Below are 26,799 nucleotides of genomic sequence, written 5' to 3'. Positions count from 1 at the left end.
ACTCAGCCTTTCCTCATGCGAAGCCCTCTGATTTCGTCCTCAGCTTAGCTTGTCAGGGCAATTCCTATTCATTCCCAAAGCACAAACATAAAAGCCTCTCCTCCCATTAAGTTTCCCTAATTTCCTCTGGTAGATTTAATTTCTTCATAGTTTTTTTTTTTACCACTTTTTGTATACCTATGTTATAAAATATATAATATTCTGTAACTTTTATTATTACCTTTTTTCAGGTAGAATTCACAGTCAGTAAAATGAATAGATCAATGTATATATATTCAGGGAGTTTTGACAAATACATCTTTATGAAACTGACACTCCAATCGAGATACAAAACATTTCCATAACCCAGAAAGTTCCTTTGTGACCCTTTCAGTGCACCTGGAGGGTGGAGATATTTTGATTTTTGTTGTGATGTTAGTTTTTGCCTGTATTTAGATTTTATATAAATGGAATCATAGAGCATGTGGTCTTGTCTTCTGGCTTTTTTCACTCAACATAATGTTTTTGGGAGCCATCCATGTTTTTGCACATAGAAGTACTTTATTGCCTATTTTCCTGTTGATGAACATTTAATTTGTTTCCAGTTTTTGGTTTTTATGAGTAAAGATGCTAGAACATTTTGTACAAGACTTTTGTGGACATAGATTTTCATTTATCTTGGGCAAACATCTAGAAGTAGAATTTTTAGGTCACAGGGGAGGTGCATGTATTAGTCAAAATTCAGTCAGATGAGCAAAACCATAGAAATGATGTGATTTCCTGTAGGAATTTGACCCTACAGAACTTTGGAAGCTAGCTAGACACTTTCTATGAGGCTGTTGCTCATGTTTCTGGTTCTGGGGCCCAGAGGAGGACAGGAAATTGGGAAGGAAAGATGAATGAGAAACAGGTAGGGGGAATGGTAAGAACAAACAGGAATCTGCAGCAAAATCCCAGATAGAAATTCAAGCCTCCAGCTTCAAGGCTGGGGGTGACCTATTAAAGAAATGTGGTACCTTTCATCAAAAAAGTACACCTGACCCAAGAGTTATATAAAGACAAGATCTATTGGACAAGATGTGCTGAAAGAGTTACTGACTTGGTTGCTTCACCAACCCACCAGGTTGAGCCAGCAGATAAATGGATAAATGACAGCATGTGTGAGTGCTGTGACTCCTGGTGCTTAGCGTCAACCTTCTGAGTATAAAAGAATATGGCTTATGCCTCACTTCTCTTTTCCAGATCTTGCATAAAATTGTTTCTCAGGTTCCACACTAACCTGTGCAGAAAAGTGATCAACATTCATTTGGGATCAAACCTGAAGGATTCAACCTGTGCATGTATTTGTATGCACCTTATTTTATATGAGGGATGTACTTCTGAAAACATTTTAAGAAACAAAACTTACATAAGTATTTAAAGTTAACTCACTACTTTAAATAATTCTATAGTGAATGTTTATTGAGAAGTCTTTTTATTGCGCTAGATCCTTGCCAACCTGTAGTGTTATCAGTCTTTATAATTTTAGCCTTTCTAATTGGTTTGAGTGCATTTCTTTAATGAATAATGACGTTGAACACATTTTCATAAGCTTATTAGCTACTTACATACCTTTTCTGGAGACATATATGTCATTTGTCCAATTTATAAGTAGGGTTGTTTGTCTTTTTGTTATTGTTTTGTGATTATTTATATATTGATTAGATATATGTATTGAGACATTTTCTCTCAGAATGTACTTTGCCTGTTTTTTATTTTCCTAATGGAATCTTTTAATAAGAAGATTTCATTTGATATAAAGCCCAATTTATTAACTTTTTATCTTCAGTGCATTTTACATCATTTCTAAAAAATTCTTTCCTGTCTTAAGATCTTGAAGATACTTTCTTATGTTTTCTCTCAGAAGCTTTATAGATTTGGCTCTGAAATTAGGACTGTATCTTGAGTTAATTTTTGTGGATGGTATGAGATAAAGTTTGAAGCTGATTTTTTTTTTCATTTGTTCATTTCAATTGTTCTGGTATTGTTTCTTAAAAATACTTTTTTTCCCCTTATTGCATTACCTAAGTGACCCTGTTAAAAATCAGTTGACTGTTTATTTTGGTGATTATTTCTACTTTCTCTATTTTGTTTCATTGATATATTTGTCTGTATTTGCACTAAAACACACTATCTTCATTACTGAAGCTTTATTTTATGGTAAGTCTTGAAATCAGATAGAGTTATCCAACTTTTATTTTCCCAGATTATTCTAAGTCATTTGCATGGTGAATTAGTTTGTTATTGCCAAATTACCACACACTTATCAACTTAAAATAATGCCATTTTTGCATAGTTTCTGAGTCAGGAGTCCAGACGTGGCTCCTCTGGTGCTCTGCTCAGGCTCTCACAAGGCTACAGGCAAGGTGTGAGCTCAGGCTTCATCTAATTTTAGGCTCAAGATCCTCTTCTGACATCACATGTTTATTATCAGAATGTTTTTCTTTGCAGCTATAGAATTTACGGTGTCTTGCTTCTTCAACACCAGTAGAAGAATCTCTCTGAACTCAGGGAAGGGCTAAGCCCTCTTCAGTTAATTGACATTTTCTTTTTTTCTTGCCTCATCTTCTTTTTGCCCATAATCACCTTAATATAGATAATATCCATTCTTCCATCCATCGGGTATAAGTTTGAATTACTTTTAACTTTAGTTAGAAAAGTTTAAAACAAAAAAGTTGTAAGAATAGTACAATGAACACACATTCAGCTTCCACCTAAATGCACCATTTGTAAATATTTTCATCATTTATATATATTTTGTCATCTCTGTCTCTTGGTCTCTATCTTTTTGTCTCTGTTTCTCTCTTTCTGTTTTTATCTATCTATCTATCTATCTATGATCTCTGTCAGACTATTTCAGGGTAAGCTACAGAAACCATGATCCTTCACCCCTAAATAATCAGCATGTATCTCTTAAGTATAAAGTCATTCTCTTATATAACTACAGTACACTGCCATATTAAGGAATATTAATACCAGTAAAATACTATCACTTAATATATACACCATGGTCAGAATTTGCCGATCTGTCCCTTGTTCATTATAACAACTTTACTTTTCCATCCAGAATCCAATCCAGTATCTTTCATCACATTTAGTTGTTACATTTCTCTTGTCCATTTTCATCTGAAGCAGTCCCTCACCCCTTCTTTGTCATTAATAACTTTGATATTCTTGAGAAGTCCAATCCACTTCTTTGGTTTTGTCAATAATTGCCTGATGGTTGGATTTAGATTTTTCATTTTTTTACAAGAATACAACAGAAGTGATGTTGTATATTTTCAGTGTATCACACCAGTTTTCCATCTTTGGTGGCGATAACTTTGTTCATTTTTAGAGTGTCTACCAGATTTCTCCACTGGAAAGGCATTCTTTTTTTCCCATTTGTAAGTAACAAGTAACTTGTGGGGATATAAGCTTAAATTTCACTTTCTTGACTTCACAGCCTAAACTGTGTCCCTATGATATTATAATTTCTGAGATGACCTGGTATTTATCTATACATTAATTATAATTTCTAATTATTTATGTATTCATTGTGTGTGATGTGGCTATCTCTCTGAGTGAATTGTGTCTAAAATTTTGTTAACTGTTATATTTATAGTTCCTAACACAGTGTGTGGTACAGAATGAACACTAATAAAATAATTATAAATGAGTCAATGAATAAATCTTTAATTACATTTGGGAAAATTATATTCCAATTATATTAAAGTACTATATTATATTAAATAATGAAAATTTAAAAATTGTAGCATTTCTTCATATGGATGACAGAACTAAAGCTTGTAGGACTTCATTCTAAATCCTGTTTCTGCTTTGCTGATCACTTTGCCATTCTGTTCCTAGAGAGTTAGAGAGAAGATGATGTTATTTCTTAAAACTGGGCATTTCTCTCTAATGCACATCTTGTATTCTGAGCAGCACAGACCTGTAGGCAGAAAGACAGTAATGGAAACAGAAATCCTACCTCTTGAATAATAGGCTCAGATGTTTTCCAGGGACAACAAATCCACTTGATTGATAACCGCACCTCATCTGTAATGATCTATCCAATGTTAGACAGTCTTCCTGCAGATTGGTTCAGAACATTGGACATGTATTTAGACTTGTAGTTTGTCATTCAGTTCAAAGGGAAGTAGACACTATAGAGAACTGTCTGAAATTATTCTTGGTAACATTTTTTAAGTCACATATTATGAGGTTTTGAAATAATGAAATTTTATTTCAGTCTTGAATTTTTTTTGCAGAAATTGATTTGTTTGCATACAGATAATTATTTTCTATAATAATGAACTCTTCACTGCCTTTCCACTTCCCTCCAGGGTCACCTATTTCCTTCTTACCACTTCCACTAAATATTTAGTTATACCTCAGAGTACAGTAATGAAAAAGCACGAAATTTAGTAACCATTTTTAACTCCTGTCTGCAGAAGTATGCTATTTTTCATAAAAGAGCAACCTTCAATTTGACAACTCAGAATTCTCTTGGAAAATTCAACAGCAGGTATTCAACGTATTCTGCTAATGTACTTCAGTGTCATTGCAAAGCCCTATAGGATCTGATGAGTTTTAAGACAAAAATGGTCTATTTGATAACCTTTGAGTTTTTGTGCTCCCAGTAAGGCCGTTCCTCTCTACAAAACTGGAGTAAGGCATAGAGACCTCCATGTTCTTGCTAAGATCACCACCAGGTACACTCACTGACTCACCGCTATAAACTGCCTGAGAACCGACCCAAAAGAGAAACTAAGATAGAAACATCTCCCTAAGGGAATAACCTCACGATGTCCCTTATTTTTGTACTTTAGTCAACAGACTTAAGAAGTCCAAGGCTCATAGGCATTTCTTGTTACCCAGAATCTCTTTACCACGTGGTTCTGCCTATCCCGTAAACAAACTCACATTTTTGTTTGAACTGGAAGCTATTTCCTCAAACCTTCTCAGGTAGTGGCATTCCACAGATTACCAGAGGTGTGTTACGTCCACGTTTCCTCATTTCTCTTGTTCCTTCATCCTCTATATAAAGCACAGACTTGATTCTCACGTCATCACACCTCTTTGTTCCAGTCATCTTCATTCCTAATGGTCCTTTATTCTCATTTATCAAGATCTTTTTCTTCACCGCTATTCCCATTCTCGACCTGAGTAATTCCAATTTCACATATATCATCTATATAATAAATTCAATACTCTGACTTATTAATTTCTTGACCCTCTCACTTCTATGATTTTTCTGTCCACTTACCACAGCCGTATAATCTGACGTATTCTAGGTCTTGTTGTATGCAATAACTACAGCCTGTCTAAAATCTTAACTTCAAGTATCCCTGTCTTGGACAACTAACACCATCCTTCCATCTTACTTTTTCTAGCACCCCAATTCTAACTACTCTTTGACTGGACTCAGAATTCCAATATATTCATCTCATTAACTTTTCATTGTCACTCATATTAAACCCTCATTTCTTTTCTTATACAGAATTAGATTCCATGATTCGCTGTTATAATCACTGTTTTGTATATATCCATAATTCTTTTTTTTTCTTTCTCTCTTCCTTTTGACAACACTCCAAAGTTTGTTAAATCAAACACTCTGCCTACTCCCAATATACCTCAGAGCAACATATTTGGAGAAAATACAGCCAAACTGGCTTGTCTCACTTCAGGTTCTATATTACAAAATTCAGGTGAACCCCCAATGCTGTCCAATACTTCCATTTTCCTATCAGTTTGCATCCTCATTATCTGAGGATACTAATTCATACCCTGTCTACTCTCTTTCAGTCTTTTATTCCTCCTGCCTCTTCACTCTCAGATGATGATTTATCTTACTAAATCAACAAAATAATTGAAGTAATCAGAAAAGAATCTTTACATCTTCCTGAAAGTGAGCTGTATGTATACTACACTGTACATACTTCCTTTTTTTAATATTACAATGAATGTACTCTCTCCTCCAAAAGCATCCCACCCCCCCATCCAAAGTCATCTATTTGTGCTCTGAATTCTATCTCTCATCACCTACTTAAGATTTTCATACTTCAGTTATCCTCCCACTCACTAAATCATCAGTGTTTCTCACTGTACTGGCTCATTTCCATCACAATGGAAACATACTGTAAATCTCCCATTTTAAAACAACTGTAACAGGTGCAAATTCTGAACCTTTGTCTTCTTCCCACAGGCTTCTGCTTTCTCTGTTCCCCTCTGCACCAGTAATCCTAGTCAGAGTTGCGCATATTCACTCTCCAATTGCTTTCTTTCTAATCTGTATTGAGCCATCCCAGTCAGGCTCCATTTTCCATCACTCCACTGAAACTATTCTTATCAAGGCTACTGGTGATCTCCTTGTTGCCAATTTCAAAGGGCAATTCTTTGTTTGCATCTTACTTGATCTGTCTATAGCATTTCAAGCTTTTGGTTCTATCTTTCTTTTTTAAACATTTCTTCACTTCACATTCCCCAGGTTTTTCTAAAACTCAGTGGCCGCTCCTTCCCCGTGTTTTTTGTTGGACCTCCTCACCTCTTCAGTTCTCTAATGTTAAGGTGGTCTCTGTTGTGGGCCGGAAGCCTGTTCTCTTCTGTCTAACCATTTGCTGATTAAGATATCTTATCCATTGTTTATGACTCTAAGTTTTATATCTTGTACTGTGGGCTTCCAATATGTATCTCCAGTTTTAAGCCCTCGCTTGACATTACAACCAAATTCCTTCTTACCATCTCTGCTTAGACATGTAATGGGTGTCTAAGTTTGAGATATTCAATACTGAGTTGTTATTTCTACTATTAAATCCCCTCCTTCCTGAATCTTCTTTATTGGACACCCAGTTTTGTTTTGTTTTGTTTTGTTTCAGACCTAAAATGTGAAGTTATCTGGACTCTAGACTTTCTCTTACATCTTCATATATCCTATTAGGCAATCCAGTGAGCTCTGTCTTTAAAGTATATGTTTCATCCATGGTTTATTCATCGTCAGGGGCTTTGGAAAGAAAGCAAACAAACAAAACCATAAACATGACATTTAAACTCTAGGCCTATGCCACATGTGAGTGTGAGTCCCAAAACTGCTTTGTCTCTTGTGTGAAATTAAGCCAAATGAGTCAAATTGATGTAAACTATGGTGTTATGGTAAATGAAACTAAATATAAAAGACAGTAAGATAAAATTTGTTCTCATTGTGAATATTTTTCCTAAATCTATCACCCTGTAGTCCAATTGACATTTCTAGTTAGTTGGTAAAATAGAAACAGAGACAGAACTAAAAGCATTGTTATAAGTTCTGTATACTTTCTATAATCTTCAAAGACTTATTGAAACTTTTCAGTAATCCAGATGCTGTCATCACAGTTTACATTAAGTGTATAGCTGAGGTCCTACCTGCTAAGGAAAATTATGGAAAGCAATATTATAGGAAATGGCATATAATAGATTTCTGAGTTCATGAAAGTAATTCTGTCACAGAAAAGCTGCATAATTGCAGTATTTTACTGCGATGAGTCTTAATGCCTCAGATAAATTGTCCTTTTGTTTATTTATGGCAAAGTTTATTCTCAAGGTAACAACTGTAGAGAACCATCATGTCCATATGGTGTGAATAAATCTTCCGCTTATAGTAAAGCCTTTTCTATCCAGCCAGATAGTAAATAATCAATGGCCTCATACACAAAGTTTCTGTTTCAGTTGATTGCTCAGCAATTGACTTCCACTCAGAGTGACTTTGTTTCCTAGAGCATTGAATTCAGTTCATTTCAAGTACGCAGCTTGAATAAATGACAATTCTTACTGGGAAAATTCTACATATTAATGTGGTACAGAGACCTTGGAAATGAATCCCTGAATAATGGGCCCTTCAGTGTGTATTCAATTAAAATGATCATAAAAACTCCATGTATACCACAGAATTGATTTCACTGGACTCAGTTCTTTGAGGAAATGTTTTTTTTGTCCACAAGCCAAATATTTGGTTTAACTTTACTTTTTCCATCTTCACCATTTACTACTTTATCTGCTTCTTGAAAGGTTAACAGGTGCAAAGAACAGTTCTCCCTTCTCAAAGCTGAAAAACTTAATGGCAGCCGCACAGTGCAGTCTCCATGGAATTCTTTGGCATCATGTTAACACATGACTATAAGGTTTTCTCTATTGTGGACAAGTTAATCCATTAGAAGACTGAAAAAAATTAAAAAGTTAATTAACCAGTAATCATGAGTCATCCCTGACCAGAAAGAGCTGAATTTGCTTTCACATCCATCATTTTCTATGCCTCGGGGCATGAATTCATTGAAATTTCTATGCCATACTAAAAGAGTTTTATGATATACTAAGATACATATGTCTTTATAATGCATTAACAAACAAGTTTAAAGTTAAATTTAATGTTTTTAAGCACATCATTGTACAAACTACTGTTGCTTTGTTTGGGTAGGAACACTGAGGGCGGAGGTGGGCTTTGACTAGCTTCACTCCATATATCAATGAACAAACCACTGCAGACATGGAATACTGGAAAGAAGGTAGACGTCTGAATCCCTGATGTAAACACATGCAACTTTATTGTCAGTTGTTAGAATGATCACCAGGCATAGAGTTGCCCACAGTTTGGAAGTTAGGTTACATTAGCATCTGTAAGTGGACAAATCTAATCATGTGTGATTTTAGTGGCTGACTCAGTCACTGATGTGATTTCAAATAGTTGAGTATAAAGGAAACTTAAAAGTCAGAAATTGCCGTAATATAATATAAAATCACCTCTGATTTCTACTGGTGACAAAGGTATAAAAACCAACAACACTGCTCTGTGCTGTTACCTACCTTCATAATTGAAGGAAATGCTAAATTTCAGTGAAGGTTTATGAAAATAAAAATGTCAGCTTTTTGCATATCAGAACACACATATTTTCCTGAATTCTGTGCATGAACCTCCGTTTAAGAACCCTTGATTTATGGAGTTTGACAAATCAACTGAAAGATGACCTGGGAAAGTGCTGTTTCAGGAAGAGTACAGTCACCAGTGTTTATCAGGAGGCTGCTAAAGAAATCTGTTGTCGGGGACACAGTGAACAGAACAGAACGGTGATATCCTTGCCCTTGAGGGGTTAACAGTTAAATAGAGATGTAGTACATGCTGACATTGCATAATGTTCCTGAGTGATTTAGGTCTATTTTAAATTGGGGAGGAGGGGTGGTTTCCGAAGGGTGTATAATGCCTGAGCCTAAATAAGGGAAATGCTCAGTTGCCACTGTCCTGTAAGTAGTAGAATTTGTTAATACCGTAGCGTTAATGTAGACATTTTTCAGGTCTGCAAATGATGTAGGTACTCCCAAGAGCTATGCTCATGCTGATTGAGGTCTAAAACTGGGATTCAAAAAATAAGGAATATTCTTGGTGAATCAGTTTTGATAACTCTGAGATAATGGATATTTCTCCAAAGAATCAGTGCATAGGAATGCCACTCACATTTGAAGACATAAACAGGTTATTTCCTATGTGTCTGATTGTAACGAGAACAGATCTAATTCACATTTGTACAGTTCTTCCAGGTAGGCTGCTTTTTGGTTAATGCACTTAGGTAGATCTGGGGAAGCCTTTGGCAACATGCAGTGCTGGCTCAGTGTTTACTGCCCACTGAGTGTGGCATTTTGAGCTATCTTACTTGGATTTCTGTTGGCAAAGCTGTATTCATTTTCACACCACCCCAGCAACACAACAACTGTCCCCCTTTCTTCCCCCACCAAAAAAAACTATTGTCATAAAAAACTTTAACACACTTTCCAGAGATGTCTAATTTATAATTAGGTTGTAGCTCAGCCAAAGCCCTGGGGAACATGGCTGAAAGATAGAGTGTGACAGAAATGGATGCGAAACAGCTGCAGAGCAGTACAATTCTGCAATAAAATAAAGTTATTATTGGTACTGAATTCAGAATCATCCGCAAACGTTCATCAGGCACCTACTATGTGCCTGCCATCATGCCCTCCATTACACGTTTGGACGCTAAATTTCCAAGGCTGGACAGGCACTGCAATGCCAGCCTGTGGCCTTTGGGGGACAGTTCGGGAAAAAGGGCCTTTAAGCCAGAGTCAGAGCGTTGTCTGAGAAATGTTAAACCAGAAAGAGGAAATTAAAGCAGTTGTTTCCGCAAATAAGCTTGGGACTACAACAAATGCGAGGTCAGAAAGACAGACCCAGCCAATGTAGAGAGTAGCTGGGGAGGCAGAGCTTTAGATACCAGGTTCAGGTTTTTTTTATTCATTACTTCTGCAATTTATGTTTTCTGGCCAGAGACTGGACTTCTAACTGAGCTGAAAATGAATTACTCTTTCTGGAGCCTGTGACCTTACTGATGTCGATTTGCATGTGGTTTTCTGCTTGGATGCTTTAGTTTTTGTGAGGTTGAGAAGAGATTTGTTTTGGTGCAGGAACACCAGCTAGTAAAGACCAACAGAGAGAATGAAAGGCTGTTACAGATACTGTCCCCTTCTTGAGTTGGTTTGGTGAACTTGGTTAGCGAGATGAATTAGCAGCATAAACGTGAGTTGTGTTCGTAAATGACTTCATTTGACTATGGGAACAAGCATTAGTACTTTCAAGTTTCATGACAAGTGCTTGAGGAGAAAGCCATCCTCTCCTCCCCGTCCCTGCACTACATATCACCCTGTAGGGAAGTTTTGCTGCCATGGTGTCATGTTCAGAGGAAAACGCAAGAATAGCGTTTCTGTTAGGTGTGTAGGAAACTGCTATAGAGGAGCCAGACGTGACCCTGAAAGTGGCCAGCCATCACTAAGTATCGTCAAGGTGACTGAGCAGAAAAACACAAATAATAACATTCCTGTTCACATCAATATGTGTTCAGGTCCTAAGGATATAGAAACTTGTAACTAAAACTGAGATAGCTATTTATGTAATTTGTTGTGGTTCAAGTAATACTGCTTGAAATTCCTCTAACATAAATAAGATGTAAAAAGGAGGCTCATTTTCTCTAGTGCTATAATAGATTACTCATCAGTGTTGGCACCCTGATGTGGAATAGAGGAAGGGGTAAGATAGAGGGCCTGATAGCACAGACCCCCGCCCCTCGAGAAAAGGAAGACTGACTGTGCTTGGTGGAGGAGACAGAGAGGCAAAGGCATCCCGAAGGCCAGTTCTGGTAAGTGGTAGCTCCTGGTACAGCAGCACAGCTTCTGTGGAAGCAGACCATGGATAGGACCTCTTCTCTGGACTCTTGAGTACAGTAGTAATGAGGAGAGTGGGGATGTGATAATTGCACGGGGTGGACACCCTGATGCTGTGCTGGTCAGACCAACCAAACTAGCTGGACGAATTTGAAATTTATGTCCATTTTTTTGATACCCTCTTTAGGAACTGATGACACTTAGATTACACATATAGTATACCTCAGTGGAAGTTAAAACAACAGCCAATGAAAATTCAAATAAAAAATTCTGTAAACCATCAAAATTGCAAAGTTCAGGATTATAGCTTGTTGATAGCATAATTTGACTCAAAGATAAAAGTTAAAATGCCTAGAAGTAATGGACTGCTTTTCCTTTAGGCAAGTTTCCATGAAACTTAATTGCAGATCATCTAAGCTGATAATTTAGGTCACATGCATTTGCTTTGGCAAACAGTTGATTTATTGAAGTTTGGATTGAAATATTTGAAAATAAAATGCTCATTAACCAGAACACATGCCTGAGTAAAGGGCTATCTCACCTATGGTACAAGATAAGATGAGGCTGTGTCTGTGAGCGGGGCCAATATTTCCTCAAAGCTGAAGGTGCTCAAATCCTGGACTAAGTGTCAATCAAAACCTCAAAGTTTGGAGCTATATAGTATTACATGAACATTTTAGCCTTGAAATGTCAAAAGCATTTCAAACATCCAATGTAATTATTAAACATTCTTAATATCATACCCACGGGTTGCAAAATGTCAAGTAGTGAAACTGTCCAAGATGAACAGGTTTCAAAATATGTCACCAAGTATCTAAATGATTTTGCCTACTCTCTAGGACTCGTAAAGATATACCAATTAAATGTTAGAGGATAGCTGCCAAGAATGATCATTTGAGTTTTAAAATTATTCTTTCCGACAATAATTAGCTGGCAGAGCAGTTTTTCTTGAAACTAATTTTACATTTGACAATAGAACCATGTCATCAGCATGCTTTTCCCCACCCCCTGCTTTTTAGAAAGAGATGACAGAAAATAACAAGTTTCCACCCAGTCAGGAGTATCCAACCAAGCATGATGGGGCTAAGCACTTTATAATACAGTGATCTAATCCAGATACAATCCTGTCTCAGGATTTCCCATGAACTTTCACTGAAGTAAGTTTAATCAAACCTTTCCAATTAAATTGATATCTATTGAGAGATAGATTGTCCAAAGGATGTGACATTAATTTTTCAGTCTGTCTCAATAGGGCTTCATCCAGCTCACCAAAAGATCCTGTTTTTCATGGTAAAAAATGTGGAGTAAGTACAAATTTTTTAAAAATTCAAGACATGTAAACAAATATAAACATCTATCTCAAGCACTTCTGGAGTACTGTATGTAGAGGCAGATCATACATGGTTTATCAGTGTTGGAGGAGGTCATTGAGAGGACATGACTGCTGGTTGACCTGCAAGCTGAACCCAGGGAATCAGAGGGTCCTCATCTCGACCCCTGTCTTTGGAATGTGCCCTCCCCTTGCCTTACCCATGCTAGAAGGTACCCAAGAACACAGCCTTGAGATAGTAAAGAGGTGTTGAGACCATCTGGACTATATAAGTCACTGAACCCAATTAAGACTTGAAGATATAAACTTTAAGATTCTGAAGGGTGTGTGAGGATATCTACTCATGCTGCATCAGCCCGAGACAGAACTTGTGAGTCAATTCCCTTGCTTACTAAAATTGCCACCTACCAGTCTGGAGTAGTCTGCCCCGTTCTTTGGTCTCTCCTTGCCCGGTGTGAACAGGGAGGAGTTAGCAACCGACCGAACAAGACCTGAAGGGACATGTTCCTTTCATAGGTGACAAGCGGCTATTTGGGTGAGTTTGATGGACATCAGAGTGGCCATTCTTCCTTTATCTATATCAAATCTTATTTTTAATTTTTAGCCGAATAAATACATAGATTTAAAATTCTAATATGATTTTGAAAACATGAGTAAGTAGTCGTTAATATTAAAACTTACTATGTAAGCTGATTTTTGAGAACCTTTTCTGTTTTGGACACTATCCAGACATGGTCCAGATGAGGAATCTTAATAATTGGAGAACAATGTGGTGGATTTACTAGATCTGAAAGAACTCAAACGGTGGCATTTTCATGTGGCTTGGCACAAGCTAAAATGCAGCAGCTGTCTCAGAAGTTTGGACTGAAACTAGTAAGCTGGCATCATCTCATTCAGGCATTTACATATTCAAGCCAGGTCCTGAAACATAGTAGCCTGAAGTTTCTAGACCAAGTCACCTTATTTGCACTAAAAATAATAACTGTCTCCTCTACTTTTCCCATCCTTTGAAAGTGTATTGAGAAGCTTAACAGTACCACTTGGTTTCTTAGGAAAGTCATCTGAGGGTGCTAGGTGGAAGGTTTCTCACCGGCAGACATTTCTGTTCATAGTCCCTTTCTGAGTATAGCATAATATAAGGTTGGCCGAACATCTCACTGTTATACATGTTATAGTTTGTAGGTTTTAGAACACATAAAGCTATTTATATGAGCATTAGATGTTGAGGAATGTTAAGACTTAATATTATTTAAGTATATTAAGCATGCCCTCTTCCGGGAGAGAAAAAAAAATTGCTCTTGTAAGGATTAACCAGTTTTCCAACTGGTGCTATTTTAAAAAAAAGGAAACATGGGAGTTAAATAAGTGAAATGAATATTTTATAGGTCAAGATATTAAAATATTGACTATTTTATATTTTTAATCTAATACTTTTTTCTCAAATGGAGAAATTCAATATTTTAAAGAAGATAATCCCCTCAAAATAATCCAAAATTTAATGTTTTTTGACCAAACAAGTTTTTTTTTTGGATCAGTTTGGTACTGAGTCCCTTGGGTTTTTTTCTCTCATATAGCCCATGATTGGAGCTGAAGAAGCAGCCAGCTTGGAAATGCCAATGGACACAGACTAAAAAAATCAATAGACCCTGCTCTCTCTAACCAAAGGATCAGGAAAGGGAGAATCTAGCAAGACAAAAATCTTGTAGATAATGACCACTATACTCGGGCAAAACGCCACAGAAAAGGCTATGGCTCGAACCCCATCTGTGCCAGCAAGGACAAATGGGGACTCACACTTCTGCTGGGTGATGTCAAAGAAAGTGAGTGTGGGACCGAGATTTCCAACCTCACTGGCTCCTATAAAACCCCATTCCCACGATCAGTGGAGACCATGTCAGAGTATGGACTTCTACTTCCACCCAGCAGTAGGGAGGCACCCTTTCCATGCCTCGCTAGAGTTGTGTCAAGAAGAAGCCTGATGGAGACTCAGAACTTTTTCCACAACTTAGCTCTAATGCAGACACCCCTCACTACACCCACATGTTTTCAGTAGAGGCCATGTGTTCTGTACATCACCAAATGTGTAATTAGAAGGTCAGTCAAGTGAAATGAATGAATAATACATGGCTAAAACATTTGACTATTGACTATACTGACTAGCTATATTGGCATTATGACAACTCTGTTATTAAAAAAGTATAAACTCAAACTGAAGTTTTAGGAGTGAGAGATAGGTCTGAAAGAAATATTGAAATTACTCTTCTATATAAAAAAATAAAGAAAAAGAAAAGTCACAGAATTTCTATTGGCTATCTAATGCAATTTATTTCAATCCATCAAAAAAAAAATCATGGCTGTATTATAACTTCCCTTTAGTGAATACAGTAATCTCAGCATTGCCATAAAATACGTCATTACAGTTTATAAAGAAACATTGAAACTTGGGATGATTTTTTCCTTATGTCATATTCATTCTTCTTAATGCGCTGTGAACTCCAGGAAAACTTTCCAAAGTTAAAAAAGTGCTGGAGAATATGATACAGATAATAAGTCCTTCCGGTATTTCTAGTATGCTGGATGGAGGATCTCTTTTCAAAAATTAAATATTCCCCTTAGCAGCTTCAGTTGAATCACTAGCTGAGTTAACCTCGATGCTCAGTGAAATATGATGCTTATATGAGTAATGTTAAGATTGAAAAGAATTAATTAGTTGGATAGCTGTGGATAGGAACAGTAGTCTGTAAAGCGTGAATACATGTTAAAGTCCACGCAGTGATGATGAGAATAATGAGCAGCACAGGGGAAAGAGCGATCACCAATACTCCCATTCGTTATCAGCTATTTAGAATAAGAATTTAGTAACTAGGGAGAGCGATTGTGAATCATGGAGGCTGTTTCTATTGTCTGTTAAGTTGCCTATCAGTTTTATCTATACATAAGGGAGTAAAATTGTTAACACAGACAAGCATGTTTGTGGTTTTTGCTTTTCCAAAATGAGAAAAAGAATTATGCAGCATAATTCAATACTAATAACTTCACAGTTCAGATGTTCTTTGTGAATTTTCCTATGTATTTACGTGTTATGGGGAGATTATGTTTTATGGTAAAAAATAATAACCCAGTACATGTTAAAGGCAAATACATTAAAAATAAGAAGCCTCTAATTCTCCTTGTTGAAAAGAAGGGAAGGGACCCCTTCCATTTTTTTTTTTTCTTAGAACATTTACTTAAGAAAACTGGTAATTGCAAGCACTTTCTCCTTCCTTTAAAATGTATATAAATCCCTTTCTAAACTGAATAGGCCTTTTGTCTGCTTTCTGCCGCAGCTGTGTTTTCAACAAAGACCAGAGAACCATATCTGTGAAATGTAAACATCAAGGGAGATGGTACTCCTAAGTCCAGCTTCTGTGAAAGGATAGGAGCCTAACTTCAGTGAGTCTCTTGCTCCCATTTGCTAAACTACCTCCTATCATAAAGGCATGAAACGTTTGTTTTCCTCTGGCTAAGACCCCAATTACCAGAGAAAGTCAGGGTGAATGGTACGTGACAAATGGTTCTGTCCAGTCTTCTTACTTGAGGACTAGTTATTGTTTATCTTGGAATCCTATGTAATTGTATCTGTTTGGTTGTATATAAGGATGAGATTCCTTTCTGCCTTGCAATCTCTTAGCAGATTGCCTATGATGAAATCACATTCTGGTTGGATACGCATTCAGCAACAAAAATGTCTCTTTTTTCTATCATCTTTGTGGAGAGGATTTCTGGGTTGAAATAGAGTTTATTGTTAATTATATTCCCCATAAATTTTGGCAACAAGGGTGGGATGAGTCTGGCAGTTCCTGAATTGAGTGGGCAATTGAGTCTGTGGCCACACAACAGTGAGACAGAAGACCCTGAACTATAAAAAGTCTTCCTTCCTTTGCCTTAGGAGACAGATCCCAAAAAATATTGCTATGATTTATGTAGAAGAATTAACTATGTGTTCCTCTAGGAGTTTTGTGGTTTCCAGTCTCATATTTAGGTCTTTAATCCATTTTATTTTTGTATATGATGTGAGAAAATGTTCTAATTTCATTCTTTAAATGGAACTGCTCAGTTTTCCCAATACCACTTATTGAAGAGACTGTGATATATCTCCTAAGGCAAAGGAAATAAAACTAAAAATAAACAAATGGTACCTAATTAAACCTAAAAGTTTCTGCATACTGAAGGAAACCGTCAACAAAACAAAAAGACAACCTACTGAACGGGAGAAAATATTTGCAAATGATATGACTGATAAGGGGTTATTATCCAAAATATATAAGCAGCACATAAAACTCAGTATCAAAAAAAAATTTAAAAATGGGCACAAGACCCGAATAGAAATTTTTGAGAGAAGACATACAGATGACCAACAGGCACATGAAAAGATGCTCAAAATCGCTAATCATCAGAGAAATGCAAATCAAACCCACAATGAGGTATCACTTCATCATGTCAGAATGGCTATCATCAAAAAGAACACAAATAACAAATGTTGGTAAGGATGTGGAGAAAAGAGAATCCTTGTACACTGTTGGCAGGGGTGTAATTTGGTGCAGCCACTGTAGAAAATAGTATGGAATTTCCCTAAAAAAACTAAAAACAAAACTACCATGTAATCCAGCAATTCCACTCCTGAGTATGTATCTGAAGAAAATGAAAACATTAACTTGAAAAGATATGTGCACTTCAATGTTCATAGCAGCATTATTTACGACAGCTAAGATATGGAAACAACTTGTGTCCATCAACAGATGAATGGATAAAGAAGATGTGTGTGTGCACGTGTATATACATAATATATATATATATATATATACACACACACACACACACATATATATTCAATAGAATACTATTCAGCCATAAAAAAGAATGAAATTTGGCTATTTGCAACAACATGGATGGTCCTCAAGGGTATTATGCTTGGTGAAATAAGTCAGAGAAGGACACATACTGTACATTATCACTTATATGTGGAATCTAAAAATCAAACAAGTGAATAAATATAATAAAACAGAAACAGACTTACAGATACAGAGAGCAAACTAGTGGTAACCAGTGAGGAGAGGGAAGGGCAAGATAGGAGGAGGAGAATAAGGTACAAACTACTATGTATAAAATAAACAAGGTACAAGGATATACTGGACAGAACAGGGATTATAGCCAATAATTTACAATAACATTAAATTAAGTGTAATCTGTAAAAATTTTGAATTGCTATGTTGTACACTTGAAACTAATATAATATTATAACTCAATTATACCACAATAAAAAAATAAAGTCTTCCCTATAGCTGACTTCTTGAAACTGGGGGTAATGATTAATTAAATCCATTTCACCTGCCTTCACTAATCAAGGTCTTGTGAAGGCTTGCCTGTCCTCCAAGCAGGGGAGCCTAAATGATAAGATGTTTGCCCAAGTTGTTGTCCAGGAATTTGGAGTCAGCTGTGTCTAGTTTAAGCTGAACTGGTTAAGACTGGATAGGACCGCTGACCCGCCAAATGGGCATGAGCAGGTGTCCTCTCGGCGACCTTTTAAAGTCAGAGGGCAGAAGACTCCACCCTCAGATCCTCCTGAGCACCTCCATGTTGGAACGTGCAGAGACCTGTAGCTGAATCACACCTGTGCAGAACGATGATCAGTGCACGTTTTTTCCAATCCTCTTTCCCCACGCTCCCCATGCCTCAGACCACCCTGCTTCTCTATTCTTTATCCTATAAATACTAGAACTTTCAGCTTCAGGGAGGCAGATCTGAAACTAGTTCTCCTGTTTCTTGGCTTGGCTGCCATGTGATTAAATCCTCTTTTCTGCAAACCTGGGCATCTCAACGTTTTGGCTTGCTTTGCGTCAGGCAGAATGAACCTCTTCAGTAACATTCTCTTCAGGAAAACTAGTAAGAAAAACCAAGCTCTTCAAATTCAATATTTTAGTATTGAATAAGCATGAGTCACATGGTCTCTAAAATCCCATAAGGATAACCATTGAGTTGGAAAATATGGGAAGACTTGAGTGTTGTCTGCAAATCTCCTTCTTAAACGGTTACACTCTGTGTCAAGTTTGAAAGGATGGACACAGGAGAATCAGTCCTGCAGCGGTCTGAGGACAGTTCTTTTAATCTGGATAAATTAACATATTTGCAGAGATACTTGGAAGGACCTCATTTCAAGCAAATGGATATTTATGAGATGAATATGATTCTAAGAGGAAAGTAAAAATGATTTGCATAGACAGAAGGAAAAATTGGAAAGAAAACAGAAGAGGAATCGAGAATTAAAGGTACTTTCTCTTTCACAGAAACCTCCTCCTTTCTCTGCTGGCTCTTCTCCCCGCTCAGAGTAAGAGGAGATAATCTATTAAAAGGGTAGCTCCTTTCATTAGTGGCTTTCCCTGTAAAGAGGGAAGAGAACACTTCCTTTAAAGCTCCTAATGAATTCCCTGCTCTGTTTGAGTACACAAGACTGTGTACCTCGGAGCCTAGTCTTGGGTCCACTTCATGTTTTAAACCAGATTCTACCTTCAGGAGTCGCTTTGCATTCACACACCACCTAGCTAGAAGGGCTGACATGATAAAAAGAACCATGGAATGATTAAGAACTTGGGTGTAAGACTGTGTCCCCTTATGAAAGCAGCAGGATGGAGAGTACCTGCACTAGTCACTTGGAAAAAGGCAAACAAACAAGGTGTTAAGCAGATGCATACCAACACAGGAAAGGAGACCAAAGTGCCACATAAGTTACGTTTCTCCTATCTCAGTGAGGGGAAGATCAGCCTTCCTATCTGGATAGCCAGCAAAGCTACTGCCATTTAGAAGCTACCCAGGACTCCTGGTTAATTTGTGTACGTGCCTTTCTCACCAGCAGATATAACTTGTTTAAAGGCTTCTTTTCCCTTGCCCCAGTAATTGGTGGAAGTACTCAGGAGCATGTTTCAGTTTGCAGCTCTACACATGGAAGAGGCGTGCCAGCTAGACTGCCTGGAATTCTGCAACCAGCAGGCTTTCCTCCTTTGATAAAGCAAATGTCAGAGTCTAGATAATCACCATAGTAAGTGGTATGGTGGCCAAGGAAACTCGTGTCCCCTCCCCCACCATGGAAGAGCGACAGCTGTTAGAGATTCTTTGAGTGGCTGTTAATAGTCGTACTCGCTACCTTTCTGGTAAAGGTAAGCTGGGAGAAGTTGCAGCTGTGTGCTCAAAAGGTGGGTGAAGTGTCCCCTGATTTCCATCATTGGTTTGTTAAGACTCTCAGAATTTATTGGCAGATATCCAAAAGCAGATCAAAATTTCCCTCTGGCCCTAAGCACGTTTGTCTCAGCTCTCTTGCCAACTGTCCAAACCTAGTTAAGGAAAAAGTGGTGGCATGGCAAGGACAGACTATAACTCAAATTTTATCAGTACTATTCAGTTTGAGAATAATCTAGAAAAGGACAAAGAAGAGAGTAGACTGCTGTGTTGGCTGCTCAATTAGAACTCTACTAAAGGGAATAATCCCTACTCTGGTCAATTTATAAAGGGATGAAGGCAAGAAAAGAGATGGCAAATTGTTACTTTAAAAGGCTAGGACACTGAAAGAGGGACTGCGGAAGGAGACTGAAGGATGTAGGACCTGTAAAGATAAGAGGATTGTAAGAACCTAATATGACAACCCTCAGCTAGGAAATACTTGGCAAATGGCTCAAAATGGACATATGGAGAGAATCTCAGAGGTGGGAACTGGTGAACCATGTGGCTCAATAACTTCTTAGGCTGATCCGTTCTTGCCTTTTCTACAATTGCCATGGAAATTTCTCACCTTCCATCTGGCGACAGATCAAGTTGTTGCTATTTTGGGTCATCCTTTACCTGTTCCTTGCCCTCCACAATTCCCACACACATAGGTTCTCGGACTGAGAAACAGGCATTCTTTCTGTTGAATCTCCTGTAAACCTACTGGGGAGAGACTTGCTATGCAAATTAAAGGCTATCATGTTCTGTACTCCAGATGGGGTGTCTGTGGAGCTCCCTTGGGAAAAAGAAAAGCCATGGCCCTGGGTAAAACAACATCCTGTGTCAAAAGCTCACTTGGAAAGAAGAAAACTGCCTGTAAAAGAATTAGAAAGACAAGACATAATTTTCAAAAGGGACATTCGCTCTGTAGTATTCTCAAATTTCCCAATAAAAAAAGGAAGGTAAATTTGATAAATATGGTTAACCCCTATATATATTTGTATGAGGTCACAGAAAAGTTTGTTCTCTTATTAATCCCTGTAGTTTCTGACCCTGGAGCTATTTTGAATGCTAACTTAAATGATTCCTCCTATAGTCGCATTCAATACTTAGAAGGGCTTCTCTATTCCCTAGAAACTATGAGATTTAAAGTCATAAGAAAGTACCTGTTAGAGGAAGTCAGCTACCCCAATCAACTGAGAGGTGTAGTTGCTCCTCATAAAGATGTTCCAGGGAAAGAGGGATTGTCACCACGTTGACAGAGGCCCTTCCAAGTACATATCTCTCAGTATGGCTTTCTGTCAGATATTGCATTTATAGTTTCTTCCTGTTAAGATGCAATTCACCAAACATGGGTCATAGAAGTCATAACCAAGTTGTACAGTTGACACTTTACTCCTTTGGTTGCTAGGGGAAACAGAGCTAGAGAGCTAACCAAAGGTCCTTTTCACACAGCAGACAGAAAAAAATTTAGTCCTTTTCCCACTCTGCCTATGCAATTTAGACTTGAAGTCATTTGTTTGTCTTCATTTCCTCAGACTGAAGATGTGGGATAAAAGAGGATAGTTATTTAATAGGACCACAATCTAAACTACTTAAAATAGAACTTGTTTTTGAAAATTGTTTCACTGTCATGGCTGTTATATAATTTTCATTGGCTGCATATCATGTTGCTCAGATCCTCACTCTTCATACCTCCTTATATTCTCCATTTCTTATGCTCACCATCTTCTCTTCTCTGAGTTTTTCTTTCCTAGGCAGAGATGTGTGTCATCTCCTTATTTTGACATCACTTTTCAGACTGAACCATACTGTGGGTTGAGGGTGGGGAATCAATTTTCAAAAGTTCAAAATACTTTGATAAATAAAATAATTTTCTGTCAAGAAAAAATGTTACTGCTTGGAAGGCAGAATAATGAAAGAAGTTCAATTTATAAGCCCACCTCTTCTCTCCCCTGCCTCTCTCTCTCTGTCTCTTTGTCTATCTGTCTGTCTCTCTGTCTCTCTGACTTTGGGCTGAGTTGTTTCTTAGAGTGATGGAAGTTGACTTCTTACTGTTCTACTTTGAGAAGGCTGTGGTGTAGTTTTTTAAAAAGCTGCATTCCCTATATTGTAATCATAGTCTGTGACACGTGCATGGATTGTCCTTCTAAGAGACTATCTGGCTCATGAAACACATGATGAGCTGGACTCTAGGCAATCAGGTAAACCCTGATGGAGTTATCCCAATACTCATATCAACTTACTTCCAGCATATAAGAATATGTCAGATAAATCCTGATTTTTGCATGTTATAATCTACCTAATATAATTACTATTATCAAGGGTATTATAAGGGTCATTCTAGCATTCATCAAAGAGACAGAAAGATTGTCTTAAAATCAGAAGTTTTCCTCTCCTGAATTTGGTGACCTACAACCAACTTTTTACTTTAACAAATAAATGTATGTATGTATGTAAATTTTCATTTTAATTTCATAAAGTAGAAGATGTTTTAATATAAAAGCAAAAAGGGCACAGAAAAAAGATGAATAAGTTTAACTTTATGAAACAGTTAACAAGTACATTGTCCTAATTCTTTTCATTTTCTCTATGACTCCAACAGTTTTTCATGGAAATGAAACGGCATTTTGGACTTTTAAGTCTTCTTCCTTGTTCCATCCCTGTGATGTTATGATCCTGGAAGAAGACTGAAGAGTAGGCAAGATCTGGTTAGTATGATTAGGATTTAAAGCTACCATGAATAGTTGTGCTAATAGCATCTCTATCTTTTTGAAGTGTTGATCTAAGTTTTCAAGCTCTCATTTAAAGAGACACTTCCCCTAGCAGTACTGGGAAGAGGGAGGGTTTTGACAAAAGATCATGTCAAGTGAAACACACCACACGTAGTTCTTTTATAAACTTTTGCTAAGTATCAGTTAGGAACTGGTATTAAATTTTTGTTTGTCATTTGCTTTGCTTTTCATGTGGCTTGAAAATTAGATATTAACCAAGAACACTACTGAGATTGCAAGGTTATTTATATCAGAAAGCTACCTTTCTGTTTTATTTATTGGGAAAACTTACTAGAAATTCCAAAGAATGAGCTCTAAATATGGTAGCTCAATATTAATTCCATCAAAAATTATTTCATTAAATACAATTCTATAAAGACTTTTGAAACACACTTTCTCTAAGCTTACAATGCAATATTCAAACACACTTCCATTAAACTTACAATGCAATCATGGCAGAGAGTATTCTAGTTCTGAAATTATATTGAGAAACTCTTAAGTTATAGATGGCTGTTTATGAAATTTAGAAATTCTGTGGTACCTTTACATTTTCCAACCAACCATGTATCTCTATCAGTGCATAAATTTGTAAAGCTTTAAAAAGGCTTCATTCAAAAGTTTCAGGACTCACTGAAGAAAATTTTTCTTAAACTTAGATCCAAGTAAAATTTGTCCTCATTTTACTTTTTGTTGTTTATCTTCTTGTTAGAAAATGAAAGTTAATAGGCAATGTAAATTCCAGCAGGATCTCTTTTTTCAAATAAAAATTAACAAGATGATTCTAAAATTATGTAAATGTGATAGGTATGGAACAGCTAAGTAATCTTGAAAAAGAAGAACACAATTGGCAGAAATAACAAACCTGACTTCAATCTTTATAATAAAAATGAAGTTGTGAAGGTAGTGTAGTGCAGTTGACTAAACAAAGAACAGGATACAGAAAAGAATAACCTTCAGGGTTAAGACAAAAGACAATAAATTAGACTTCATCAAAAATGTCTGAAAAGAAATTTTGCTCATCAAAAGACACTGCTAAGGAATGGGAAGAGTTATCCATAGGCTGTCAAGAAAATATTCATGACACATCCGACAGGAATTCTGTATAGAATGTAGAATACAGAATGGACTCATACAACATGATACTAAAAAGACAAACAACTGAATAAAGATGGAAGGAAATATGAATAGACACTTCACAAAGGAAGATATATAAACCGCCAACAAGGATATGAAAAGGTCTCAACATTATTAGCAATTGAGAAATGTCAGTTAAACCACATAAGATATATCTATTTAACCACTGGAATGGCTAAAATAAAAAAAGAATTTAAGTATTGGTAAGGATGTAGAACAATTGCAACTCTGAAATATCCCAATGGGATTGTAATGGTAAAACCACTGAGTTACAAATAGGAAAATGTGGAGGAACAGATCATATGCTACGGTGTTGGATTAGAAGTTAAGGTATCAGTAGAAACATGCCTATCAGTAGAAATACATGGATGGATGGATGGATGGATGGATGGATGGATGGATGGATGAATGGATGGATGGATGGATGGATGGTTAGATAGATAGATACATAGATAGACAGATAGACAGATAGATAGAGTTAGACAGAAATTACATATGTGTAAGTGCCTCTCTGAGTATGTGTTACAGTATATTTCTGTGTGTATTTCTTAAATGAGGGGGCCTGGAAGCATACTATGAGTACACTTAAAGAATCAATCAAAAAGATCACACTAAGTGCCCAGACCTTGACTTCTAAATATGAATCTTGACTAAAAGGAATCAAGACCCCCTTGGAGAAGGAGCTGGCTCCAAGGCTGTGGACAAGGAAATTTCAAACTGAACTTAGAAATTATTGTGATGAATGTGAAAAAATAAATAGGGATATATCAAAAGAATGCAGGATACAGTTTGAAGGGGCTATGGGCTTCCCAAATCTGGGGCATTTGTGCATTAAAATAAATGATGAGATTAATGAACTATAACTTAGTAAAGTAGAAATCCATAAAGAGATACTGATATATATAAATAAGGGGAAGAAAAAGCTCCTACTTGTACTGGAAAACCGAGAAATGATGGAGCTAGAAAATTATCAATAGAAATTGAGGAAAGTTTGATGAAGAATAGGACAATTACGTCAAAATACATTCCACAAATAAATGATTAATTACATAGCAGAAAGTAGTACCTTTATCTATATGTACACCTGGTGGTGCACCTGGTAGGCAGCACGTGATCAAAGTTAAAATCAACGATATTGTGACAGATCAACAGCATGTGCCGCATGTGCCCTGGGAAGAACACAAAACCAGATTTTGATATTCCTGCCAAAATTCACAACCTGCATCTAATAATGAGAAAATCCTCTCAATGTTGTTGTAAACCTAAAGCTGTTCTGAAAAAAATAAAAAAGTCATTCATAGAAATGAAGTGTTTTAAAAACTAAAAAAAAAGAAGAAAGAAAAAGTCCAAGACAATGATGAGTGTTCAGCAGTGGCAAGGAAAGTTACAAGTGCTTCTCCAGGCTTCTGTTCTCTAGTGCTGTTCTGTGGTGGGAATAATAGTAATGTGCTCCTACACTGCGTTAGCAGCAATACCACTGCACTGTATATGCATCCGACCACATCTTTCTGAACAGATACTTCTGAGATATTTCCAGCAGTTGCCTAGGAGCCCACTCTGCTGCCTCAGATCTGAAGTGACAGCTGATGGGTAGATGATTTCCATTCTTCTAATATGTGAGGAAGTGTGTTTCCTATAGTAAAATACATGTTATTCTCTGGTACAAAACATTTTGCTTTCAAAACTAACATAAGGATAACAACATCTACACTATTAGTTGGTTTGCAACTTGTAAAATTTTACTAAAAGATACCATTTTCTATGTTGTTATTTCTAGATTTTCTTGAAATACACTTCTTATACTGACATTTCATATACTTGACTTCAGCTCAAAAAGTCTAAAGAATATATGTTCATTTTTTTTATATATAGTCTTCAGTTTATTAAAGCATGCTTATAGATAGTTTTGTTTCTAGTAACTAATTCCACTGGGACATATAATAATTTACACAGGATAAATCAAAAATAATCATAATCTGATAGCATGTTATTAAGATGTTAAATTTTAAGTATTTAAATTTCATTAATTTTAGAATTTTTAAGTTATAGCAGCAATTAAAAGACAGTTTCTTTAATAGAGTTTGAACTAAGACATAAAAAAATTTAGGCTAATTACATCCCTATAACACAGGAGTTTCTTTTGGTTTAATTCAAAATCAATGTATGTATGATTGTGTGCACACACACATACACACGTGTGCATATATATACATAAATATAGTCCTGGGAATTCTATTACATTATTTGTTCTGCTTTTAAAATCAACAGATTCTTATTAAGAGCTAAGTTCTGAGGGTATAGTTGTAAAAAAGACTCAACTTTACCACTGAAATGGTTATGATTTAATGAAAAGAGACCACCAGTGGCCAGAGAGTGTAATATGTGCTACAGAAAGAGTAATGTGGAAACTTAAGTAAGTAAGCTTTAATACAAAAGGTCTCAGGGTTGAAGATGGAGTGTCAGAGAAATCTTTGCAGGAAACTAAGCCTACCAGTTAGTCTCAGTGGGATGGAGATATCAAATAATGCCTCTCCCTCTTCAGACAACTATTTAAAAGAATTGCCTATACAACCTTCCTACAGAGCTACAATTTCTACTTCTGATCTTGTCTTGCTTCAGCTTCCATCACCACATTTAACAGGTCTCCCTCAGGCCATCAGTGATTTCTGTTGTCTTACATCCAATGGAATTTTTGCTCAGTGCTCACCCTCTGTTGGTTACTCTGCCCTTCTCAAAGCATTCTTTTCCCTAGATTTCTCTGAAAGCAGACTTTTTCTTTCCATCTTTCTAACATGTTCCCTTCCTGTTTCCCTTTGTGGGGCATCTCATTCTACCTAGCTCAGAAACATTTGCATTCCTCAAGGCTTCTACTAAATTTCTCTTCCTGGGCAATAATATTTTCTAGGCAATCTCCTCCACACCCATGGCTCCTATTCACATAACAGTCACAACCTTCTGTCTCTACTTCAGATTTCTTATCTGAGCTCCAACCCCAACTGAGAACTTTGTATCTTTTCTTGAGTGTTTCAAAGACAGCTCAAACCCAAGGAGTTCAAAATTAAACTTACAATCTTTCTCCTAAATCTGGTACATGTCTAGTAAATGACAATACCATCCATCTAGCAGTACCAGATG

General features: G+C 36.7%; 1 long non-coding RNA gene across 2 annotated transcripts in view; it reads left to right on the top strand.

Annotated features, from left to right (window-relative positions):
* Positions 1 to 26,799, top strand: part of LOC116278760 (uncharacterized) — a 565,251-nt gene that overhangs the window by 368,248 nt on the left and 170,204 nt on the right. For both annotated transcript variants that reach the window (XR_004188091.2, XR_012074328.1), the window contains exon 6: positions 22,362 to 22,467. This is a non-coding gene — a long non-coding RNA (uncharacterized lncRNA). The remainder of the gene's footprint in view (positions 1 to 22,361; positions 22,468 to 26,799) is intronic.

Source organism: Vicugna pacos, chromosome 7 (assembly GCF_048564905.1).
Source record: "Vicugna pacos chromosome 7, VicPac4, whole genome shotgun sequence".
NCBI lineage: Eukaryota > Metazoa > Chordata > Mammalia > Artiodactyla > Camelidae > Vicugna > Vicugna pacos.
Note: the sequence above shows the minus strand (reverse complement) of the source record. Positions and strands in the feature narration are given on the sequence as shown.